This window comes from Cervus canadensis, chromosome 9 (assembly GCF_019320065.1).
Source record: "Cervus canadensis isolate Bull #8, Minnesota chromosome 9, ASM1932006v1, whole genome shotgun sequence".
Classification (NCBI taxonomy): domain Eukaryota; kingdom Metazoa; phylum Chordata; class Mammalia; order Artiodactyla; family Cervidae; genus Cervus; species Cervus canadensis.
This window is the reverse complement of record NC_057394.1, coordinates 14842042-14863898: the sequence shown is the minus strand read 5'-3', so window position 1 is coordinate 14863898 and position 21857 is coordinate 14842042. Positions and strand designations below refer to the sequence as shown.

Below are 21857 nucleotides of genomic sequence, written 5' to 3'. Positions count from 1 at the left end.
TGATGTGAAATGCATAAAGTCAAAAGAGCAAAAGAGTTTGGGAGATTCCTGACTCTCTAGGTTATGCAGGGAATCACAAATGATTCTCAGGTCTTAGGAGGGAAGCTCTGGCTGTAAGACACTTTAGTGCAGATGCTTTTACCATCTGAGCCACCAGGGAAGCTCTTAATAGTTACAAGTACTGTGTAAATTTCAGTCATAAAAGAATACAGAATTCCTTGTTCAGCTTTTCAGTATTTGCATACAAAATAAATACTTATGAAAAGTTCAGGATATAGACTTCCTTGTCCCTAAATGTAAGTACGAACTCTAACTCTGTCAACTCTACAGCCAGCTCTGTGACCCAGGCAATCTCCTACCCTATGAGCCATGTAAAGCACTGCTCTACACTTCCTCATTTCTAAGGAGGGTTGAGATGAGACAGTGATGGAGGGAACTTAGGCCACCATTTCAGGTGAATCTTTTATATACACGTACTTAAGCTACTGGGACATGTTTTAAGAAATATTTTAATATTATGCAAGTAATCTTATTTTGTCTACAAGTGAAAATCTGGGAAATGCGGAAAAGTATGAAGAAGGGAAAATACACCCATAATTTACTACCCAGAGATAAATTTTTGATGGGGAAGCCTCAGTGCAGAGAGCTGGAAGCCTCATCCCACCCCCAGCTACTCGTGTCAAGGGACAAGAACACGAGACCTTCCCTCACTCCATCTTCCCATCAACCCTATTCCCACCCTGTTCCAGAAAGACTTACAGAGGGCTGCATGACAGTGGCTAAGTCTCCTAAACCAGCCCTTGGTCACCACTGCACCTCTGTTAGGAAGACCCCACGTGACCCGGATGTTCCTCACTGAGCGCCTTCCTCACACCACACACAGTGCTTAGTGCCTCCCACACCTCGTCTCTGAGAAAGTGCTCTGTGACCTTCAGCACCACTCAGACTACAGTGTGAAGGTGTTGTGAGTTCTTGATTTGTCCTGATGACAATTTCATTTTCTAGAAGGTGGATGAAGCATGGGGGGCAAATGGACCTAATTCTAAACAACAAGGAATTAGGGATAAAGTGGTAATCCAAGGTAGGAGTTTTCTTCACAGATTAGAAAATACTTTTTTTACACTTTTCCCTTGTAGATCTTCCTACACCCAAAATATTCCAAATTGTTTTCCCTTAAGCTCAAATTTCTTGGATATCCCTTGACAGAACTTGTATGCTGAGCACCAATCAGAATGAATGTAAACGGTCTGTAAAATGAGTTTTCTGTGCTCTATGAGAATCTGGACACAGAATCCAAGCAGAAAGTCCTATCCAAAGCCTCTCTCTCCGACACAGGTGTGTGCACACAGAAGAGTGCACACATCCTGACCCCACCCTGACCACTGCTGCAGGTTCTCAGCAGACCTGCCTTCTACCTGCCATGTGTTGTTAATGATGTGGAAGCTTCCTCTCTGGAGGGTTATGATTGAAAAGGACACAGACTGCTTGTTACCACACCCCAGGTGTAGCTTGTCCCTAAAGATTGAACCCTGGAGACGAACTTTAATTACAACTCCCAAAGTAGGCTCACCTATTTTGCCCTTTCAGTGAGGGCAGCAGCCTCTGCCTCGCCCAGTTGTTGCACCATCTTGTAAAATAGACTGTTCTTATTCTGCAGCAAATTATATGACTTCCCAAATTCTTTCCCTGTTCCTGAATCCAAAACCTGTTAACAGCAGAAAGAAATCCATTAGCTCACAATGTTTCGCAGTAACCTATTATAACTCAGAGAATATTTCAAAAAGGGGCAGGACAGGGAGAATAGAGAGAATCTATCTGTGTGGTAGGCCTGCTGGTGTTTAAATGGTTTGATTACCCTGTTTTACTAGCAAACAAAGGCCTAACTTGACTTTTATTAAGTTTAAAGGAAAGGAAGGATGAAAGTTTTACACTATGATTACTGGCACTCACCAGTCCATAACATCTTAAATTCTTCCCAGTACCTTTGAGGTTGTTATCATTAGTTAGTGTTTTTAGCTCTCAGACCCTGAGCTTTGAGTGCTATTTATTCAGATACAGAGTTGGGAAATATTTTGATTCAAGAAAATCAAACTCCATTTATTTAAAAAGTAGGCTGGTGTCATATATCAAATGGCAGTGCCCTGACAACAAATTAATTGTCAAGTTGATTTGACAATCTGAGTAATATTTGGGGAGAAAAGTAAATGCTTCCAGGATTTCTTTAGGGTCCTATATTAATGTTAGCTTCTAAAAGGAGCAGAAGTCCTTGTCCAAGAGGTTGGGATGATTCTTGAAACTGGCTTCGGTTGTATCTATTATTCTGAGAGTGAAAGCCTGGCAAAAAGAGCTGGTACATAAGCAGCTTTTGCAGAATTTCTCTGCAAAGAAGAAATCTCTACAAATCCAGTTTTTTCTTTGGATAAGACTAAAGATGCACGTAAGAAATTGAGCTCCAATTTCCAGTGATCACGGCCTACAGAGCACATGGGGCCGACCAACCTGAACCACCTAGGATCTGAATCTGTTTCCACAAGTTATCTTTCTTTCCTTGTTTCTGTCTTCAGCTGCCTACCCTTCACCCCTTTTATAAATGCTCATTTATAAGTCTGCTATTTGGAAATTGAAAGGGAGAGGAAGGGGCTCTGAACTCTGCCTTTCTACTTACTAATGACTTTGGTTAATGGTTCTGGTGGGAGAAAAAAGTGTCTGAAACAATTGGCCCAAATGATATAATTATAAAAATGGCTCTGATGTTAAATGGTGCTTAAGTCTTCATTTAGATCATATTTAGAGTAAATATATTTTAAAAGAATATGCTGGAACTCTAAACAAGACACAGGTTGTTTTTCTACATCTAGGTATTATAGTTAATTTCATCCTTTTTATTTAATTGGAAACATTTACATCTCATAAAGGCCATTCTCCTGTTACTTTTTTGTTTACTACTGTGAACCATTGCTAAGGGCAGCCTTCTCAAAAGAGTCCAAGAATAACTGAATTTGTCTCATCCACATAACAATTTTAATGTTCTGTAACTTGGCATGCCAATTTAGATGCCCTGAACATGCAATTTTACTTAAGCATAGCATGATAAAACATAACTGCTCCTCCTGATGTTGATGAAGAAAACCTGCAATTTTAAAACAAAGGTCTCCACACATCTGTGGTCAATTAATCTATGAAAGAGTAGGCAAGGATATATATTGGAGAAAAGACAGTCTTTTGGTAAATAGTACTGAACACCAGGACACCTGAAAATGAATGAAATTAGAATACCCCTTCATACCATACACAAAAATAAACTCAAAATGATTTAAAGACTTAATATAAGAGCAGATACTATAAAACTAAAGGAAAACACAGGCAGAAGACTCTTTGATATAAATAACAGCTCTATTTTCTTAGATCACTCTCTCAAAGCAAAAGAAATAAAAGTAAAATAAATGGGACCTAATCAAACTTAAAAGCCAAGACTCATGTAGGGGCCACAAGAGCTGAGATGAGACACAGACTGACAAAAGGCCAGACATAGAATTTTACCAACTCAGTCTTTACATTTACTGGTTTGATCAAAGATTCTAGATAGTTCTGTAGAAATAAACATAAAGCAAATCCAAATTCTCTTTATGTGCAGAAAAGTAGGTATAATTTTATATTTTTAACATCCTTTATAAGAAAAAGCTCCTATTATTTCCTGCTATGTCCCCACTCTTCCTGTAACCCAAGTTAAACTATAAACTAAAACACACATTCAAGAAGATAACAACCCCTGAACCCTAGGATCTCTCCAGGGACCCCAACCTTGAATTACTTAATAAGTTAAAGTAGGTTAAGTAAAGGTACATTTTGTTGGATGAAGTCCTTCAGTTACATAAGCTCAATGAAGATGTGTTTATCAAGCCTGTTTATGTGCAGATATTCCCAGTAGCTGCCCTAGACATAGAAACTAAATGGACCCACTGCAAGATAATTTGATCTATTTTCACTGGCAGGATGCAATCAGTGATAAAGATGAGTGCACGGAGAGGTGGGGGCAGGAGAAGTTGAAGGAAAAGCCTGACAAGAAAGATACCAGGAAATGATGACAAGCAATAGAGGTAGGTCCCACTTAGCAACAAGTAGAGCTGCTAGGCCTCTGAGTGCCAGACCTCTGTTTCTGGCTGCCAGGTGACACAGGGACAGTTGTCCAACCTTGGAGGGTGGGTCCCTCACTGGTAAAATGGGTACCTGTTATTTTTCTCTGTGACTAGACAATATAGTAAGAATTAACTCAAAATCCTTTCTTAGGTTTTGAAATAATAAATCATTCTTCTCACTGGGGAAGGATGAAGGCTGGGTCACAGGCACCTCCACAGATGCTCTCCCAAAGTTGCTTTTGCCTGTAAGAAGCCCTCATTCATGAAGTATTTCTTCCCTCTGACTGTGCTTTCTACCTCCACATTAGTTATCTTACTTTTGAAAACTTGAATGAAACGCTTGACATGTTTTTGAAGGTTTTTCTCTTCTGAAATATCTAGCTGCAGCCATGGAGGCTTATTAAAGAAAAGTTCCATGAAGGTGAAAAACAGAATTTAAGTAAAACTCTAGTTAGGAAGGTGTTATTTTTGTAATTTTCAGATAGGTATATTACAACAGGTTCTGGGTTTTATTTCTCTGAGGAAAATTATACTAAGAAGAGGTTTGAATTGAGGAAGAGAGGTAAAACATATAAAAGCATAAGACTGTCTATAAATAAAAGATGTAAGATCTCAGTTTACTGGTCCTGATTTTGGTTCTTCAACATTCATTTCCAGAGAATTCTCTAACTGCAGACAGTGAAAATGTTGACCACAGGCAACAATACTGTTAACCCAACTGCAGATTGTAACATACTTTCTTTGCTCACATTACCAGGGAGAACCTGGGTGATATGAAGACTGCAATGTGCAGGGACTGGAGGGAATAGCTGTGCTGTGGCTGCAGAGAAAGCAGGTCATGAGCACCCTGCTAATCCTGCAAACCACAGGAAGAACCCTCTAATGTAGAGACAGTGGTGAGTCTTCAGAGAAGAAGATTTCTAATTTGTCTGTCTTGCTGCAGTGTTTTGGAGTAAATGAGGAAGATTGAATTAGCTGTTCTTATGACTCCATCCTGTTAAAAAAAATTAAAATTGAGAGAACATCTTTATAAAATAGAACCCCAAGAGTGACACATTAATGGTGCTTAATGAACCAAAGCTGAGTAAATCCATTTGGAGAGCCAACACATAAGTAAAGCTATTAACCAGGTTACAACTTTTTCATAACAAGCATTTTGCTTGATTTACTTACAGCAAACAAAACCATATTTGTCCATATTTGCGAAGAAGTATTCACCAGTTCAACAAAATGTAACAATTACACCTTAGCAGTGACAAGACTTGCAATATGTTCTTAATTTAATGCTCTCACCATAAAGTCTAGCAATGACAAGACTTAATGGTGACAACACTGTTGATTATGCCCTTCATCAGCATCTGTCTCTTCCCCAGCCACTCCCCAACACTGGCCACCTGCCTTCTGGAGCATCAGGTTTTGTAGCAGATTGACTTGCCTTTATGTCCTTAAAGCTTTCAGAACAATCACCTGCTTTCCTGAGAGGAAAGGGGTACAGACATCCCTTGGGGCTACTGTGGGCTCAGTTTCAGAACACCAGAATGTAGTGTCTATCACAGAAAAGTGAGTCACATGAATCTTCTGGTTTCCCAGAATGTACAGAAGTTATGTTTATTCTACACTGTACCCTATCAAGTGTGCAGCAGCATTATGTCTGAGAAGAACAATGTACAGACCTTAATTTAAAAGTAATATATTGCCAAGAAATACTAACCATCATTGGAGACTTCAGCAAAGCATGGTAGTAACATCAAAGATCACTGACGTTACAGATCACCATAGCAAGTGGGAAGGACAGCTCCACAGAGAAGAGCAAGGTCATCACAGAAAACAAGGTCATTCATCACAAAGGTGACAGGCTCCAAAGAGAACCCTTGCATTTCCCTTTTCCCTCCATCCTCCCTGTTCACCCAGGTGCTAAGTATCTGCACCCAGACACCAGCATCGATGCCTTTCTCTCCCCTCAGGTACCACATTCAATCCATATTTGAAGTACTGGTAGAAAAGCATTAAAGAAATGAACATATTTTGATAATGGCAGCACAGCTGAAAGGGGATACAGATGTTCACATCTATGGATCAGGTACCAAGTGATAAGACTTAGGACCGACCAGCAGACATGCTTTTCAAATTCTGTCCTTCCTCAGGGTTTCAGTAACCAATCACACATTCCTAGGTGACAGTATTTCTAAGAATTAGATAATAAAATATAATCTGCCACCATTAATCCTGTAACACAAAAAACCAGAAATAAAGCTCCAGGGTACACTTAGGAGCAAAGAATTTATTTGAACAGATTCTGACTGAGCTGGAGGTCTAGCCATCTTTCTGCTGCTGCCTCTAGACCCTGACACAGGCCTTGAAAGAGGTAAATTTCACAGCATCACTCATTTCATATGCAAGAAGTGTACTTTGTAGGACAGTCTTCAAAATACAAAGCTGACTTTGACAAAATTCAACACTCATTTATGATTAAAACTCTCCAGAAAGCAGGAATAGAAGGATCATACCTCAACATAATAAAAGCCATATATGACAAACCCACAGCAAGCATTACCCTCAATGGTGAAAAATTGAAAGCATTTCCCCTGAAATCAGGAACAAGACAAGGGTGCCCACTCTCACCACTACTATTCAACATAGTGTTGGAAGTTTTGGCCACAGCAATCAGAGCAGAAAAAGAAGTAAAAGGAATCCAGATAGGAAAAGAAGAAGTGAAACTCTCACTGTTTGCAGATGACATGATCCTCTACATAGAAAACCCTAAAGACTCTACCAGAAAATTACTAGAGCTAATCAATGAATATAGTAAAGTTGCAGGATATAAAATTAACACACAGAAATCCCTTGCATTCCTATATACTAACAATGAAAAAACAGAAAGAGAAATTAAGGAAACAATACCATTCACCATTGCAACAAAAAGAATAAAATACTTAGGAGTATATCTACCTAAAGAAACAAAAGACCTATACATAGAAAACTATAAAACACTGATGAAAGAAATCAAAGAGGACACAAACAGTTGGAGAAACATACCGTGTTCATGGATTGGAAGAATCAATATTGTCAAAATGGCTATTCTACCCAAAGCAATCTATAGATTCAATGCAATCCCTATCAAGCTACCAACGGTATTTTTCACAGAACTAGACCAAAGAATTTCACAATTTGTATGGAAATACAAAAAACCTCGAATAGCCAAAGTAATCTTGAGAAAGAAGAATGGAACTGGAGGAATCAACCTGCCTGACTTCAGACTCTACTACAAAGCCACAGTCATCAAGACAGTGTGGTACTGGCACAAAGACAGAAATATAGATCAATGGAACAGAATAGAAAGCCCAGAGATAAATCCACGAACCTATGGACACCTTATCTTTGACAAAGGAGGCAAGGATATACAATGGAAAAAAGACAACCTCTTTAACAAGTGGTGCTGGGAAAACTGGTCAACCACTTGTAAAAGAATGAAACTAGAACACTTTCTAACACTATACACAAAAATAAACTCAAAATGGATTAAAGATCTAAATGTAAGACCAGAAACTATAAAACTCCTAGAGGAGAACATAGGCAAAACACTCTCCGACATAAATCACAGCAAGATCCTCTATGACCCACCTCCCAGAATATTAGAAATAAAAGCAAAACTAAACAAATGGGACCTAATGAAACTTAAAAGCTTTTGCACTACAAAGGAAACTATAAGTAAGGTGAAAAGACAGCCCTCAGATTGGGAGAAAATAATAGCAAATGAAGAAACAGACAAAGGATTAATCTCAAAAATATACAAGCAACTCCTGAAGCTCAATTCCAGAAAAATAAATGACCCAATCAAAAAATGGGCCAAAGAACTAAACAGACATTTCTCCAAAGAAGACATACAGATGGCTAACAAACACATGAAAAGATGCTCACCATCACTCATTATCAGAGAAATGCAAATCAAAACCACAATGAGGTACCATTACACGCCAGTCAGGATGGCTGCTATCCAAAAGTCTACAAGCAATAAATGCTGGAGAGGTGTGGAGAAAAGGGAACCCTCTTACACTGTTGGTGGGAATGCAAACTAGTACAGCCACTATGGAAAACAGTGTGGAGATTTCTTAAAAAAACTGGAAATAGAACTGCCATATGACCCAGCAATCCCACTTCTGGGCATACACACTGAGGAAACCAGATCTGAAAGAGACACGTGCACCCCAATGTTCATCGCAGCACTGTTTATAATAGCCAGGACATGGAAGCAACCTAGATGCCCATCAGCAGATGAATGGATAAGGAAGCTGTGGTACATATACACCATGGAATATTACTCAGCGTTAAAAAGAATTCATTTGAATCAGTTCTAATGAGATGGATGAAACTGGAGCCCATTATACAGAGTGAAGTAAGCCAGAAAGATAAAGACATTACAGCATACTAACACATATATATGGAATTTAGAAAGATGGTAACGAAAACCCTATATGCAAAACAGAAAAAGAGACACAGATGTACAGAACAGACTTTTGGACTCTGTGGAGAAGGCGAGGGTGGGATGTTCGAGAGAACAGCATTAGTATTATCTATGGTGAAACAGACCATTGCCCAGGTGGGATGCATGAGACAGGTGGCTCGGGCAGCGTGCACTGGGAGGACCCAGGGGAATTGGGTGGGGGGGGAGGTCGGAGGGGGGATCGGGATGGGGAATACATGTAACTCCATGGCTGATTCATGTCAATGTACGACAAAACCCACTGCGATGTTGTGAAGTAATTAGCCTCCAACTAATAAAAATAATTGAAAAAAAAATACAAAGCTGAGAGGTAAGAAAAACAAAGGGATAGGTTAAAAACTATAAATAAAAGGTTACTTTTCCAATTAGCATTCAAGAACACAAAATGAAGGACTAAGGATGCCCAATGCTAAACAACATTTCTGGAATTTAAGAGTCACTGTCCTGTAATCTTGGAATGTCACCTGGTCCTTCAAAAAAATCTGCAGGTGGGGCCTGCTTCCTACTCTGATGCCTAGTCCCAGTGACCAGACACACTGCTTGGAACCTAGAGCATCTCTTTGGACGTGGATGTCCCACCCCCGTCATCTGGCTCCCCAGAGCTCACTCCTATGCACATCCAGCTCAAGGAGTGAGGCTACAGACACTGACTCAATGCTGACAATAAGACAATTCCCCCATGGCATATCCCATCTAACTATGCATGTGAAGTTGGGTGGAAGATTATATTCTAGAAACTGCCCACGAAGTCAAAAAAGACAGTTATATTATCGTTGGACATAAGCAAGTTCAGGTATTACTGATTATTACCTGTTTAGTATAGATCATCAAAATACTGAGAGGGTGACAGGCAGGAAGGCCAGGGGTCTCCAAATGGAGGAAATAGGCTGCAAGTGCCAGACATTTTTATCTCTCTTAAGCGGCAGGAGGAAACAAACCAGCGATATTTTTTCTTCTCTATACAAATTTAAAAGGAGGTTTCTCTTAAAATGCTGTGTTGCCATGACACCTGGTTTCACCTGAAGCTAACTATTCTCAAACCTTGAGTTAACCAATACATTTTTTTATGGAAATGTTTATCCTAAAGCTATGTTAATTTACCCCAGACTCTGTAAGTTCCGCCAAATGGCCTAACCTACTTACTCAGATATTGTTCCCCTAATCTATGTAAATGAAACTATTTGTTGGTAATCTGCCCTTCTACAAGATTTAAGTCAATCGTTTTATGGCCGGGGATGAATTATCTGGTGCCATTCTAAATTCTAAGACATTCCTTTCTTTTCACTAACAGACTGTGAGTGACTATATAACATACAGCTAAAGACTAGGAGGGGGGTACTCTTTTGCCCCCTTCTGATGTGTATGTCAGAAGCTTTCTCTATCTCCTTTATACTTTAATAAAACTTTATTACACAAAAGCTCTGAGCGATCCAGCCTCGTCTCTGGCCCCGGATTGAATTTGTCTCCTCCGGAGGCCAAGAATCCCGGCGTCTTATCGTTCAGCAACAACCTTTCAATACCTGAAAATAACTTGCATGCCTTTGGGATTTACCAAAGGTTTTACCTTTGAGCAATGCTTTCCTTATCATTTTATAAAGCCATACCTTAACATTTATTGGACTGCAAGGAGATCAAACCAGTCAATCCTAAAGGAAATCAGTCCTACATATCCATTGGAAGGACTGATGCTGAAGCTGAAGCTCAAATACTTTGGCCACCTGATGCAGAGAACTGACACTGCAAAAGACCCTGATGCTGGAAAAGATTGAAGGCAGAAGGGGACGACAGAGGATAAGATGCTAGGATGGCATCACCAACTCGATGGACATGAATTTGAGCAAACTCCAGGAGTTGGTGATGGACAGGGAGGCCTGGTGTGCTGCAGTCCATGGGTTCACAGAGTGAGACATGACCAAGACACTGAACTGAACTGAATATTTATTGAAACTCAGCAAGCAACAGAGGGAAAGAACAAAGAAAAAAAAAAGTGAAAAAGGAAGAGAGAAAGGCAACAGAAGAAGAACAGAAGAAAATAAAACTAAGTAAGGAAATAATAAATTACTAAGGAATTAATAAATTGCTACGTAAGAAAGATCCCATCAAACCTGGAGGGAAGATACCAGACAGACATCCAGAGGCCAAAGCTTGGAGCCTGCCATGTGTGTAGAGTCCAGATTTTCTGTGTAAGAGACTTGCTAGTTATTTATCTACAGTCTCTCTGCCCTGATCTTCCTTTCTTTCTACACTCTCATCTGTGATGCAGAGGCTGGATGTCTCTGGAAATCACATTTTGGAGGCTCTTTAGGCAGTTGACCTTTTGTCAGGTTCTGCCAGTAGGAGGCACTAGAGAGAGATTGAAAGTAGAGAGCAGAGCTAATGGTCTACCTGGCTTCTGCTATGCCTAAAACACCACCTCAGCAGTGGGACCTGACTCCAGCTCCCAGCTATTAGCACATGGAGAACCAGCCCCGTCCTGCTCCCTCACAAATATGACCAGCAATTGGACAGTGAACACTCCTTGGAGGTCTGAACACTAGGCCTCTCTTTTGAGGTCATAGGACGGGAAATCTGTCCTAGGACATGGTAGCTACTTCCTATAATCATTATCCCAGTGTTTCCTTTCATTTTTCTAGCCCTCAAATCCTATGTAACAAATTTCCTATTATTAAAATCCTTTGTGGTGAAATACTATTTTTCTCCCTAGGCTCTGTCTTCTCATGGACTCACCTGTGACAGCAACAGCTGAGAAATTCTGCAGCCTTAGCCAATAACCTCTTGGTAGTCTAAATTAAAGGCTAAGTTTTTGCATATTTTGATTTCTTTTTTGATTTCTTCTTAAGTTTTTGATTAAGGGAATCCAAAAATGCTGAAAGAATGGTGAGACAGTGAAAATGACTGTGTTCTGCCACACTGAATTATGAAGCTGTACTTTGGATTTGAATGCTTTCATGGTTGGCTATCTTAAAAAAATAACAATCCAAATAAAGTTTTACTATGAAAATATAAGATTATTTGGATATATTATTTAATAGTCCATTCTGAAAGTATAATTAAGTACTTGAGTTATTTTCAGAAATGAGAGGAGAAACTAAGAGAAAATTAAGCTACTGGAGGTTCCTATCGAGTTTTACAAGAAAGAATAAGTTGAAAAATTGAACATAAATGGAAACAGCTAAAATTCCTCAGGAGAGGGTCTTACAATGATCCTGTCGGTGTCAATAATGGTGCTCAATCTGTGTGTGATGGTCAGCACAGTGCATTGGGAAAATTTCTCATGGATTCTTTTTTGTATTAACTCATCATTTCTACAATCAAAGAAGTTGATTTAGTTCAGTAAAGACAGGAAAAGCAAACAATACTTAAAAATATCATGCGATATTTTTATAATGCTTTAAAAATCAATAACATATAGTCTTGTTACTAAAAAACTATTTATAAAAAGTCTATTTATAAATTTACTGTTTTCCATAAAAGAATGGAAAATAACCTTCCCTCGAAATTGCTAGAAACTATTAGGAACTGGATTTAGGAATTTTGCTCTCTTTGGATGCCTCATAACAACATTAACACTATATATAACAACATGTCTTGGTTTCTTCCTTTGTTTTCTGGAATTAATTTTATTAAGAGATATCTTTGTGGCAGAGAGCACTTAGAAACATTTTAAAATATCACTAAATGTTTTCCATTTACCCCATTTGAAATTTGGATACCAGGTTTCCCGGGCCTCTCTTCCATACCTTGGATCCATGTTTGATGTGGCTTTGTCAATAATCAATATCTGATTTTTTGTGAGAATAGCCCTGGCAAAGCATACCAATTGTCTCTGTCCAACACTCAAGTTTGATCCAGATTCTGCTAATTCAATATTTTACCAGGAAGATCTTTGATGAATTATTTAAGTTGTACCTGTGGAGACAGAAAGAATGAGATTTTCCTAAACAAACTGCTACTGAAGTAGACAAGCTTCTTAGACATTAGAGCTTTGAGGTTCTCAGGACTTCTTATGTATCTTACACATACAGCCAGGTAATGGGGAGAGCTCCTTCCAATTAGTGTTCACTGAGAAAGATGGTGGGACATCCCAGATGGCTCAGCTAGTGAAGAACCCACCTGCCAATGCCAGAAGCACAAAAGACACAGGTTCATTCCCTGGGTAGGGAAGATCCCCTGGAGAAGGAAATGGCAACACACTCCAGTATTCTTGCCTGGAAAATTTCATGGACAGTGGAGCCTGGTGGACTATAGTCCATGAGGTCACAAACAGTCAGACAAAACTGAGCACATGCACACATGCATAATAAACATGGTAGAGTCAACTCAAGAGAGAAAGATCTCAGTTTTTTCCATCTGTCACATGACATCCACCAGAAACCCTCAGTTAGTCACTCAGTCATGTCTGACTCTTTGCAACCTCATGGACAGTGGCACGCCAGACTTCCCTGTCCATCACCAACTCCCAGGACTTGCTCAAACTCATGTCCATCCAGTCAGTGATGCCATCCAACCATTTCATCCTCTGTTGTCCCTTTTTCCTCCCACCTTCAATCTTTCCCAGCATCAGGGAAAGAGTCAGTTCTTCACATCAGGTGGCTGAGCTTAAGCTTCAGCATCAGTCCTTCCAGTGAATATTCAGGTCTTATTTCATTTAGGATTGACTGGTTATATCTCCTTGCAGTCCAAGGGACTCTCAAGAGTCTTCTCCAACACCACAATTCAAAAGCATCAATTCTTCAGCACTCAGCTTTCTTTATGATCCAACTCTCATATCCATACATGACTACTGGAAAAACCATAGCTTTGACAAGATGGACTTTTATCAGCAAAGAAATGCCTTTGCTTTTTAATATGCTGTCTAGGTTGGTTATAGCTTTCTTCCAAGGAGCAAGCGTCTTTCAATTTCATGGCTGCAGTCACCATATGCAGTGATTTTGGAGTCCAAGAAAATAAAGCCTGTCAAAAACCCTACTTAGGGATTAGTTAAAGAATTCTCTCAAAAAATGAAGCTATTTCTCCCAACATGATTTAAGCAGAAAAATTAAAAGCATCTTTTTGGTTAAGTTTCACAAAGTACATTTTACATAGGAGTTGGTACACTGAGAAAAACTTTTTAAAAATTATGGAAAATATGGTTCTCTAAAGATATAATCTTATCAGCATTTTCCATTTTTGTAAAGTTGAAAATATACAAATTCAAACAATGGCAAACTGCACCTTCTATCTTAATAATCCCGGAGCCTATTCTGATGATGGTTCTTTCCCAAGTTTATTCCTATAAATAATGACTGATCAAGTACATTTTCTTTAATGAAATAAATATTTTGCAATGAATGGAAACTCACAAAAAACAAAACACAACGTCTAATTTCCCCCAGAACACAGATATAGGTGGTGTTTATTTTAATGTATCTTCATAAAATTGTATTCTTAAGAATAAAAAAAAAGCACTTTTAACCACCAAAGATAATCTGAAAGTACATTTAGTGGTAGGGGGTCAGTACAATGAATATATATTTTGGAGAAGGATTATAGAGCAAGAACCAAATTCGGGTTATACGTGAAGTTACAGAACAAAAAAGAAATAACTTCAAATTAAGAGAATGATACATTGACAAGTGATGAGCAATAAGTTATTTGACATATTATAATGTCAACAAAACATCAAAAGTGAGTAAGCAGCATTTTCATGGTATCCTAAATGCTGGGCATGGATATTATGTTTTTGACAAAACACTCAGTCTTACACAGACACAAACTTCTAGTTTCCTGAACAAGGAACTCAAAGTGTGCAAGTGTCACTCGCTCAGTCATCTCCAACTCTTTGAGACCCCATGAACTGTAGCCCACCAGGCTCCTCTGTCCATGGGATTCTCCAGGCAAGAATACTGGAGTGGGTTGTCATTTCCTTCTCCAGGGGATCTTCCCAATCCAGGGACCAAACCTGAGTCTCCTGCATTGTAGTCATATTCTTTACTGGCTGAGCCGCCAGAGAAGCCCTTCCTAAATGCTAGATCACTTCTGTTGAATGTGACCTTGAATTATGCTCCTCATGGAGTCCAATCTCAAGAAAGGTGAATTCTGAGTTAGGATTAAATACAGTATTATTATGCAGCATTAGCATGAAAGGTGTACAAAATCTTAAGGGTAAGATTTGGATTGTGGTGCAAGTGGTTGGACTTTCTTAAGACTGACATCTTGACTTTGAAGATAATCTCACACTTGCCCCTGATTTTGAAGACATCCCACCAGTGATCTGGTTATTTAACTTTCCTTCAGTTTGTCCATATGTGTTTCATGAGGAAAAAGGGTTGTTAGGGGAAATATTTTTCAGGAAACGCTGTTTTCTGAGACTTTGACTTCATTTATGAATCAGGGATGGTTACAAAAATAATATGAATATGAAAGCCCTATGTAGTATAATCATATAATTGAGTTATAGAATTAGGATGGAAAAAAAGGATAATAGAGGCAGTAGACAATAGTAACTAGGAGGTATACCTGGAGAATTTGAAAATATATTAGATAATATTGCAATATTACTATTAAATTTCTTGAATAAGTCAACTGTGCTATGTTATGTAAGAGAATGTCTTTATTTTTACAAGGTGTACATTTATGTAAAGTGAAATGCAAATTTCAGTAAACATTTCTAGTACTTACAAACAATTTAGCAAAATATAGTAGAGAGGATGCAAATCTGAAAAAATACTAACAGTTGGTGAGTCTAGGGGAAAGTATATATGTGTTCATCATATTACTCTTTCCACATTCCTGTGATTTGAAAATTTTAAAACAAAAAATTGGAGGCTTGAAGCCAAACAGTCTGGGCATAGAAAGTTCTTATGGCCTGGCTCTGCCATCTGGGACAGTTTTTATCTTAGCTTTTTAAACTCTAAATAAGACTATAGTATCATAATATTAGGTTGGTGGAAAAGTAATTGCAGTTTTGGATCAGGAATTTTAAATTATTAACTAGACTCAAACATATCTTTACTAATCAACATAGGAATCATTACAATCAACATATTTTTGCTAATGAGAAATAAGTCTGTTTTTTCCTGTAGCATAAAAATCCATACCTTGGGACTAGATGAACACTAAGAAAACATTTTCTGTATCCTGCTGGTTGTGGGAGCATTTTCCCTGCAAAAAGTTGTTAAGATGCTTGAAAAAGTGGTAGTTGGTTGAGGAGAGGTCAGGGGATTATGGTGGATGAGGCAAAATTTCATAGCCCAATTAGTTCAACCTTTGAAACATTGGTCATGTGATGTGTGGTCAGGCATTGTTGTGGAGAAGAATTGGGCCCATTCTATTGGCCAATGCCAACCGCAGGCATTGCAGTTTTTGGTGCATCTCATTAATTTGCTGAGAATATTTATCAGATGTGATGATATCCCTGGGATTCAGAAAGCTATAGTGGATCAGACTGACAGCAGACCACCAAACAGTGACCATGATCTCTTTTTGGTGAAAGTTTGGCTTTGGGAATGCTTTGGAGCTTCTTCTCAGTCTAACCACTGAGCTAATTGTCACCAGTTGTCATATAAAATCCACTTTCCATCTCAGATTACAATCTGATCAAGAAATACTTCATCATTGTTGCACAGAACAAGAGAAGATGATGCTTCGAAATGATTTTTTTAAATTTTTGGTCAGCTCATGAGGCACCCACTTATCAAGCTTTTTCACCTTTCCAATTTGCTTCAAATGCTGAATGACCATAGAAGGGGTCAACAGTGAGTTCTTCGGCAACTTCTCACGTAGTTGTAAGAGGATAGGTTTCCATTATCCTCTCAGTTGGTCGCTGTTGACTTCTAATGGCCAGCCACTGTGCTCCTCAACTTCAAGGTTGTCATCTCCTTTGCAAGATTTCTCGAACCACCACTGTACTGTATGTTCATTAGCAGTTCCTGGGCCAAATGCGTTGTTGATTCTGCAAGTTGTCTCTGCTGGTTTGTGACTCAATTTGAACTAGAGTCATCACTTCATGGCAAATAAATGGGGAAACAGTGGAAACAGTGACAGACTTAACTTTTTTCAATTCCAAAATCACAGCAGATGGTGACTGCAGCCATGAAATTAAAAGACACTTACTCCTTGGAAGAAAAGCTATGACCAACCTAGATAGCATATTAAAAAGCAGAGATGTTACTTTGCCAACAATGGTCCATCTACTCAAAGCTATGATTTCTCCAGTGGTCATGTGTGGATGTGAGAGTTGGACTATAAAGAAAGCTGAGCACTGAAGAATTAATGCTTTTGAACTGTGGTATTGAAGAAGACTCTTGAGAGTCCCTTGGACTGCAAGGAGATCCAACCTGTCCATCCTAAAGGAGATAAGACCTGAATATTCATTGGAAGGACTGATGTTGAAGCTGAAACTCCAATACTTTGGCCACCTGATGTGAAGAACTGACTCATTTGAAAAGACCCTGATGCTGGGAAAGATTGGAGGTAGGAGGAGAAGAGGATGACGGAGGATGAGATGGTTGGATGGCATCACCAACTCAATAGACATGAGTTTGAGCAAACTCCAGGAGTTGATGATGGACAGGGAGGCCTGGCATACTGCAGTCCATGGGATCACAAAGAGTTGAACATGACTGAGTGACTGAACTGAACTGAAATGAAGAAAATCACTCTAATTTGCTTTTTTTCTAACATCATTTCCCTAGTCTAAAATAAATATAAAATACACAGCAAGTAATGTCATTAACAAAAAACATAAAGTGAGAAGTGTGCATTAAAATAATGTATAATAACATAACCACATTTAAGAATGTACTCCAATATCAAACAGCAATAAAAACAATGTAAAACCACAATTACCTTTGCACCAACCTAATAACTCCTAATATTGTTAGTATAAAATGACTCAATGTGTATAAATGAGTCAATTTACAACAGTGGTTGATACAAATAGATCACTAGATACTGCCCATTGTTAATAATACTGTCAGCTAGTCCCACTTCATATTCTACTTTATTTTTTTACTTTACATATATCAGCACTGAGATTTTGCTACACCTGCATTGGCTTGTTTTCCATCTCCTCTACAAGAATTTAAGCCCCAAAAGGGTAGGGACTTTGTCTCTTTTGATGACTATGAGAGCCCAGAATCTGCAACACTGATTGACTAACAAGTTCTCAGTAGATATCTGTTGGCTGTATGAACGCAGAAGTAAATCTCATAGTGTGACATATCTGTTTCTATAAATTAGGAAATAAACCCACATAGATAGATAATTTACATTTAACACTTTTTTCTTATTAAGTGTAAGTGTAAAAGGAATAAATTATTGTAACAATTAACTAGCTCCAAGATATCACATCACACTTTAAGCTGTGGAAAGTGCTGAAAAAGTTATAATTTAAGAAAAATGGAGCAAATCATACTATTCAAAACTATATATCTCCAGCACAATGTAGAATACTTCAGATCATTTTTGAACTTGGGAACATAATAAAATGCAGCAAAACTGAAAAATAATAAGCTGAACTTACAAGATACTCTATTTCTATCACCATAAACATTTTGAAAGTAATCTACTACATGTGGTGTATCTGGTAGGTGTCAGCACCCCTCACAGGAGGTGAACACAGATGTCAGATGGCTTCTACACTTTGTGGAACCTCTAAGTTTTCAAAAAGAAGGGTTGGTGTGGACTGGAAGGAGACACTGAAATGTTATCAACAAATGGGGAAGAGCTTTTACTAGAGCAGGACGAGCAGTAAATGAAGTCAAGGGGAAGCCCATTCACCTAATACAAGGCCCAGGAAGTGGACATGTGAGCTGTCCCACAGCAAGGACTGAATCACGTGGTTCCTGATGACCAGATTTCTGTATCCTGGTTTCCTGTGTGATGAGACATACTTGTGTCCTAACAGAGATACTATCAACGTAGAATATAACCAGATGATTTCTTCCCAGCTTTGACATGATATACTATATGCTTAATTCCATATCCCAGCAAGTCTAAGCTGTTTTATTATTATTATTATTATTATTTCTATTTTTGGTTGCACTAGGTCTTCATTGCTACACTCGGGCTTTTCCTAATTGTGGTCAGCAAGGAATACACTTCTTGCAGTGTGTGGGCTTTTCATTGTAGTGGCTTCTCTTGTTGCAGAGCATAGGCTCCAGGGTGTGCTGGCTTCAATAGTTGTGGCTTGCAGGCTCTAGAGTTCTGGTCCAGTAGCTGTGGCACATGGGCTTAGCTGATCCCCAGCACATGGGATCTTCCCGGACCAGAGATACCTGTGTACTCTGTGGTGGCAAGCAGATTCTTAACCACTGAACCATCAGGGAAGTCCTTGTTTTTGTTTTTTAAGAGAAGTAACACACTGCTGATTTATTTCTAGAGTTTTATCTATCTACTGTGATCTTCTTTTACCTTTAAGTGATAAAGTGCTTCATTTTCAGGCACTACTCATGTTACATTTGTAGAGTTGCCACTGCTGCTTATCACCACAATCAGCACTAATTTCTGATGGACTTTCTTCCATTTACAGTAAATTGGATATTTTTCAGTATATGAAAAATGCTATTTTCAGCCTGTTTAGAAAAATAACCAAGATGAGACAGGCAGCATCCATAAAACTATCTCCCTTCTGAAAGTCTCTCTCCACCAAGGAAGATGGAGGACAAAGAACTAAGAGAAATTTTAAAAATAGAAAAGGCATCTTTTCCTTTTAATTGAAGTTCATAAAGAGGAAAACAGTGGTGCCCTCTCACTCACTCTCAGGCCAACTCTGTGAGTCTGGGTTCACAAGTCCAGGTTGGCATTATCTGTAAACCAATGACTGGGGTTTTTAGTTCACTTAAAAATTGACCTCATTGCTTTAGTGACATCTCTTATAGTGACAGGTCATTGCTTCATTCTGTTTCTCTAGGAATTCTTTCTTTATGGCATCTGTATGTTTTTCAGTGAAAGATTTGGTAGGTTTCCTTTAAAAAAAATCATAAAGAAGTGGGAGAAGGTGAGGGTGGGATGATTTGAGAGAATACTATTGAAACATGTACATTACCATATGTAAAGTAGATGACCAGTGCAAGTTCAATGCATGAAGCAGAGCACCCAAAGCTGGTGCTCTGGGACAAGCCAGAGGGATAGGGTGGGGAGGGAGGAGGAAGGGGGTTTCAGGAAGTGGGGGACACATGTGTACCCATAGCTGATTCATGTTGATGTTGGCAAGACCATGACAATATTGTAAAATAATTATCCTCCAGTTAAAATAAATTAATTTTTTTAAGTAAAAAAGAAACAATTCCTAGAGAAACCCAGTGATGGGATAATTTCTCTAGGTGATATCACCAAAGTAACAGGTCAATAGTTTCAACCGAGAAGCAATTCATGAAAATCATACACTTCACTTTGTGAAATAAACTCATGCTTATTTCTTTTTACAGAAAGTTTCAAATTCAGTTTAAATAAAATTAGACCTTAGTATCATCTACCACTTCCACTACCTCATCATTTTTAGAATTGATAGACTACTAAGAGTAAAAGTCTTAGTCACTCAGTCGTGCCCGACCCTTTGCGGCCCCATGGACTGTAGCCTACCAGGCTCTTCTGTCCATGGAATTCTCCAGGCAAGAATACTGGAGTGGGTCACCATTTCCTCCTCCAGTGGATCTTCCTAACCCAGGAATCAACCCCAGGTCTCCCACATTGAGGGCAGATTCTTTACTGTCCAAGTGACCAGGGAAGTCCTTTCCATTTTGTTTTAATTTATATTATTTTTTTTCCCCTACAGATGACTTAAGTTTGGACCAAGTTCTAAGATAGTTTTTAACAGGATTTGTCTCCCAATTAACATATATTTGTCCACAGAACAATATGTTTTAAAGTTCAAAAATAATTTTACTATCTGAGAATCTCTGAAGAGAGATCTCAAGCTCAGGAATAAACAGAAAAAATAATTTACCATTACTTTCAGTTTGTTTTTCTTTTTTAAGATGTCATAATTTCACCATTAAATCTGTCCTGTGAGTTCAAGATCAGTGGATCATCCTATCTTTCTTTACATTTGGTAGTTAACTGTTCTCTTGACCTCTTCTTTTTTAGAATTTCACTGTAAAGGACTCGTAAGTTCAAACAAAATCAGAGGTGCCCCTCTTTTTAGACAGGAGAAGGTTAAGCAACTGGTCCTATTTATGAAAACAAAATCCCCACGTTGCTGGAAATCAGGGTGGGTGTGTAAAGACTCAGTGCTGACATCCTTCAGAAACCAGAGTTACCAGCTGGGAATTGTTTGACCTCCAAATCTGCCTGCTCACAGTCAAGGCTCATCTGTATATTACAGATTTCAGAGCTTCCCTGGAATGGTGACAGTAAATGACAAACACACCAACTCAAAAAAAAAAAAAAAAAGTGAACAATCAGTCACTTGGATTTGTGTAACAAAAAAAATTTTTTTAAGAAATAAGCCATGCTTCTCTGAAATGAAGTGATCAACCAGACATTTAGTATCTACTTATTGCCTGTTCAGTGGCTCATGTCTGACTCTTTGTGACCCATGAACTGTAGCCTGCCAGGCTCCTGTGTTCATGGAATTTTCTAGGCAAGAATACTGAAGCGGGTTGCCATTCCTACTCCAGGATATCTTCCCAATCCAGTGATCAAACCCACATCTTGTCTTCTGCATTGGCAGTCAGGTTCTTTACCATTGAGCCCACCTTTTAAGTGTTACTTTTTAAAAGCCAAAGACTGAACAAGGTCCTATGAGATTAGAAGGACCTGTCTGGTTTACAAGTCTAGAGTTTCTGCCATCAGAAGAATCACTCTGCAAAACCAGGACTAATACACAAAATAATTAATATTAAAATACACAAACCAACAACTTGATAGTCAAAACTTTTCTCATGCAAGGGTGAAGAAATTCAAAGAAGTGGGGCAAGGAAAAATATGACACAAATAACAAAAGAATCCTCTAGAAATGACCCAATCCATATAAAAACTGAGCCAAATCTCCAGGGTCTCTTACCCACACTCATGCTGCAGCATTAAAAGGCATGATCACCAGTATATAATCACCACACTTTCAACTGTACAATATATCTTTATAAACACTTTCTTATGAAACTTCCTAACATTTTATTGGAATGATCTCATTTATCTTTCCGTTAGTAATGAAAAATTACTATTGTCTCCACTTAGTAGATGTTCCCTAAGACCACAGGAATAAAATGAACATTGAAGTGTAATTAGGGTAATTA

General features: G+C 38.6%; 1 protein-coding gene across 1 annotated transcript in view; it reads right to left on the bottom strand.

Annotated features, from left to right (window-relative positions):
• Nucleotides 1-21857, bottom strand: part of LOC122447477 (ATP-binding cassette sub-family C member 4-like) — a 1659665-nt gene that overhangs the window by 843636 nt on the left and 794172 nt on the right. The window lies entirely within an intron of this gene.